The following is a 5,514-nucleotide window of genomic DNA, read 5'->3' on the forward strand; positions in this document are numbered from 1 at the left end:
CGACCCTAGTGGCCGACACAAACACCGGGCCCATCTAGGAGTGGCACTGCAGTGTCACGCAGGATGTCCCTTCCAAAAAACCCTCCCCAATCAGCACATGATGCAAAGAAAAAGAAAAGAAAAAAGAGGTGCAAGATGGAATTGTCCTTGGGCCCTCCCACCCACCCTTATGTTGTATAAACAAAACAGGACATGCACACTTTAACCAACCCATCATTTCAGTGACAGGGTCTGCCACACGACTGTGACTGATATGACGGGTTGGTTTGGACCCCCCCCAAAAAAGAAGCAATTAATCTCTCCTTGCACAAACTGGCTCTACAGAGGCAAGATGTCCACCTCATCTTCACCCTCCGATATATCACCGTGTACATCCCCCTCCTCACAGATTATCAATTCGTCCCCACTGGAATCCACCATCTCAGCTCCCTGTGTACTTTGTGGAGGCAATTGCTGCTGGTCAATGTCTCCGCGGAGGAATTGATTATAATTCATTTTAATGAACATCATCTTCTCCACATTTTCTGGATGTAACCTCGTACGCCGATTGCTGACAAGGTGAGCGGCGGCACTAAACACTCTTTCGGAGTACACACTTGTGGGAGGGCAACTTAGGTAGAATAAAGCCAGTTTGTGCAAGGGCCTCCAAATTGCCTCTTTTTCCTGCCAGTATAAGTACGGACTGTGTGACGTGCCTACTTGGATGCGGTCACTCATATAATCCTCCACCATTCTATCAATGTTGAGAGAATCATATGCAGTGACAGTAGACGACATGTCCGTAATCGTTGTCAGGTCCTTCAGTCCGGACCAGATGTCAGCATCAGCAGTCGCTCCAGACTGCCCTGCATCACCGCCAGCGGGTGGGCTCGGAATTCTGAGCCTTTTCCTCGCACCCCCAGTTGCGGGAGAATGTGAAGGAGGAGATGTTGACAGGTCGCGTTCCGCTTGACTTGACAATTTTGTCACCAGCAGGTCTTTCAACCCCAGCAGACCTGTGTCTGCCGGAAAGAGAGATCCAAGGTAGGCTTTAAATCTAGGATCGAGCACGGTGGCCAAAATGTAGTGCTCTGATTTCAACAGATTGACCACCCGTGAATCCTTGTTAAGCGAATTAAGGGCTGCATCCACAAGTCCCACATGCCTAGCGGAATCGCTCCGTGTTAGCACCTCCTTCAATGCCTCCAGCTTCTTCTGCAAAAGCCTGATGAGGGGAATGACCTGACTCAGGCTGGCAGTGTCTGAACTGACTTCACGTGTGGCAAGTTCAAAGGGCATCAGAACCTTGCACAACGTTGAAATCATTCTCCACTGCACTTGAGACAGGTGCATTCCACCTACTATATCGTGCTCAATTGTATAGGCTTGAATGGCCTTTTGCTGCTCCTCCAACCTCTGAAGCATATAGAGGGTTGAATTCCACCTCGTTACCACTTCTTGCTTCAGATGATGGCAGGGCAGGTTCAGTAGTTTTTGGTGGTGCTCCAGTCTTCTGTACGTGGTGCCTGTACGCCGAAAGTGTCCCGCAATTTTTCTGGCCACCGACAGCATCTCTTGCACGCCCCTGTCGTTTTTTAAAAAATTCTGCACCACCAAATTCAAGGTATGTGCAAAACATGGGACGTGCTGGAATTTGCCCATATTTAATGCACACACAATATTGCTGGCGTTGTCCGATGCCACAAATCCACAGGAGAGTCCAATTGGGGTAAGCCATTCCGCGATGATCTTCCTCAGTTGCCGTAAGAGGTTTTCAGCTGTGTGCGTATTCTGGAAAGCGGTGATACAAAGCGTAGCCTGCCTAGGAAAGAGTTGGCGTTTGCGAGATGCTGCTACTGGTGCCGCCGCTGCTGTTCTTGCGGCGGGAGTCCATACATCTACCCAGTGGGCTGTCACAGTCATATAGTCCTGACCCTGCCCTGCTCCACTTGTCCACATGTCCGTGGTTAAGTGGACATTGGGTACAACTGCATTTTTTAGGACACTGGTGAGTCTTTTTCTGACGTCCGTGTACATTCTCGGTATCGCCTGCCTAGAGAAGTGGAACCTAGATGGTATTTGGTAACGGGGGCACACTGCCTCAATAAATTGTCTAGTTCCCTGTGAACTAACGGCGGATACCGGACGCACGTCTAACACCAACATAGTTGTCAAGGACTCAGTTATCCGCTTTGCAGTAGGATGACTGCTGTGATATTTCATCTTCCTCGCAAAGGACTGTTGAACAGTCAATTGCTTACTGGAAGTAGTACAAGTGGGCTTACGACTTCCCCTCTGGGATGACCATCGACTCCCAGCGGCAACAACAGCAGCGCCAGCAGCAGTAGGCGTTACACGCAAGGATGCATCGGAGGAATCCCAGGCAGGAGAGGACTCGTCAGAATTGCCAGTGACATGGCCTGCAGGACTATTGGCATTCCTGGGGAAGGAGGAAATTGACACTGAGGGAGTTGGTGGGGTGGTTTGCGTGAGCTTGGTTACAAGAGGAAGGGATTTACTGGTCAGTGGACTGCTTCCGCTGTCACCCAAAGTTTTTGAACTTGTCACTGACTTATTATGAATGCGCTGCAGGTGACGTATAAGGGAGGATGTTCCGAGGTGGTTAACGTCCTTACCCCTACTTATTACAGCTTGACAAAGGGAACACACGGCTTGACACCTGTTGTCCGCATTTCTGGTGAAATACCTCCACACCGAAGAGCTGATTTTTTTGGTATTTTCACCTGGCATGTCAACGGCCATATTCCTCCCACGGACAACAGGTGTCTCCCCGGGTGCCTGACTTAAACAAACCACCTCACCATCAGAATCCTCCTGGTCAATTTCCTCCCCAGCGCCAGCAACACCCATATCCTCCTCATCCTGGTGTACTTCAACACTGACATCTTCAATCTGACTATCAGGAACTGGACTGCGGGTGCTCCTTCCAGCACTTGCAGGGGGCGTGCAAATGGTGGAAGGCGCATGCTCTTCACGTCCAGTGTTGGGAAGGTCAGGCATCGCAACCGACACAATTGGACTCTCCTTGTGGATTTGGGATTTCAAAGAACGCACAGTTCTTTGCGGTGCTTTTGCCAGCTTGAGTCTTTTCAGTTTTCTAGCGAGAGGCTGAGTGCTTCCATCCTCATGTGAAGCTGAACCACTAGCCATGAACATAGGCCAGGGCCTCAGCCGTTCCTTGCCACTCCGTGTGGTAAATGGCATATTGGCAAGTTTACGCTTCTCCTCCGACAATTTTATTTTAGGTTTTGGAGTTCTTTTTTTACTGATATTTGGTGTTTTGGTTTTGACATGCTCTGTACTATGCCATTGGGCATCGGCCTTGGCAGACGACGTTGCTGGCATTTCATCGTCTCGGCCATGACTAGTGGCAGCAGCTTCAGCACGAGGTGGAAGTGGATCTTGATCTTTCCCTAATTTTGGAACCTCAACATTTTTGTTCTCCATATTTTAATAGGCACAACTAAAAGGCACCTCAGGTAAACAATGGAGATGGATTGGATACTAGTATACAATTATGGACGGGCTGCCGAGTGCCGACACAGAGGTAGCCACAGCCGTGAACTACCGCACTGTACTGTGTCTGCTGCTAATATATAGACTGGTTGATAAAGAGATAGTATACTCGTAACTAGTATGTATGTATAAAGAAAGAAAAAAAACCACGGTTAGGTGGTATATACAATTATGGACGGGCTGCCGAGTGCCGACACAGAGGTAGCCACAGCCGTGAACTACCGCACTGTACTGTGTCTGCTGCTAATATATAGACTGGTTGATAAAGAGATAGTATACTCGTAACTAGTATGTATGTATAAAGAAAGAAAAAAAAACCACAGTTAGGTGGTATATACAATTATGGACGGGCTGCCGAGTGCCGACACAGAGGTAGCCACAGCCGTGAACTACCGCACTGTACTGTGTCTGCTGCTAATATATAGACTGGTTGATAAAGAGATAGTATACTCGTAACTAGTATGTATGTATAAAGAAAGAAAAAAAAACCACGGTTAGGTGGTATATACAATTATGGACGGGCTGCCGAGTGCCGACACAGAGGTAGCCACAGCCGTGAACTACCGCACTGTACTGTGTCTGCTGCTAATATATAGACTGGTTGATAAAGAGATAGTATACTCGTAACTAGTATGTATGTATAAAGAAAGAAAAAAAAACCACGGTTAGGTCACTGGTATATACAATTATGGACGGGCTGCCGAGTGCCGACACAGAGGTAGCCACAGCCGTGAACTACCGCACTGTACTGTGTCTGCTGCTAATATATAGACTGGTTGATAAAGAGATAGTATACTCGTAACTAGTATGTATGTATAAAGAAAGAAAAAAAAACCACGGTTAGGTGGTATATACAATTATGGACGGGCTGCCGAGTGCCGACACAGAGGTAGCCACAGCCGTGAACTACCGCACTGTACTGTGTCTGCTGCTAATATATAGACTGGTTGATAAAGAGATAGTATACTCGTAACTAGTATGTATGTATAAAGAAAGAAAAAAAAACCACGGTTAGGTCACTGGTATATACAATTATGGACGGGCTGCCGAGTGCCGACACAGAGGTAGCCACAGCCGTGAACTACCGCACTGTACTGTGTCTGCTGCTAATATAGACTGGTTGATAAAGAGATAGTATACTACTAATATTATATACTGGTGGTCAGGTCACTGGTCACTAGTCACACTGGCAGTGGCACTCCTGCAGCAAAAGTGTGCACTGTTTAATTTTAATATAATATTATGTACTCCTGGCTCCTGCTATAACCTATAACTGGCACTGCAGTAGTGCTCCCCAGTCTCCCCCACAATTATAAGCTGTGTGAGCTGAGCAGTCAGACAGATATATATAATATTATATATAGATAATAGATGATGCAGCACACTGGCCTGAGCCTGAGCAGTGCACACAGATATGGTATGTGACTGAGTCACTGTGTGCTGTGTATCGCTTTTTTCAGGCAGAGAACGGATTATAAATAAAAGTGGTGGTCACTGGTCACTATCAGCAAAACTCTGCACTGTACACTACTGAGTACTCCTAATGCTCCCCAAAATTAGTAAATCAAGTGTCTCTCTAATCTATTCTAATTCTAAACGGAGAGGACGCCAGCCACGTCCTCTCCCTATCAATCTCAATGCACGTGTGAAAATGGCGGCGACGCGCGGCTCCTTATATAGAATCCGAGTCTCGCGATAGAATCCGAGCCTCGCGAGAATCCGACAGCGTCATGATGACGTTCGGGCGCGCTCGGGTTAACCGAGCAAGGCGGGAAGATCCGAGTCGCTCGGACCCGTGAAAAAAAACATGAAGTTCTGGCGGGTTCGGATTCAGAGAAACCGAACCCGCTCATCTCTAGTTGTTGGTCCTTACTGTGCCACCATACAGCTCTTGGTTTATTATCAATAAACAGCTGAACCTTTTAACTCCCAGTTATTTCCTCTCTGTCTTTATTTCTTAATTAAGTTTATTTTTTGGAGGCGAACACACACACAAGA

Source organism: Pseudophryne corroboree, chromosome 11, assembly GCF_028390025.1.
Source record: "Pseudophryne corroboree isolate aPseCor3 chromosome 11, aPseCor3.hap2, whole genome shotgun sequence".
In the NCBI taxonomy this organism is placed as follows: Eukaryota; Metazoa; Chordata; class Amphibia; order Anura; family Myobatrachidae; genus Pseudophryne; species Pseudophryne corroboree.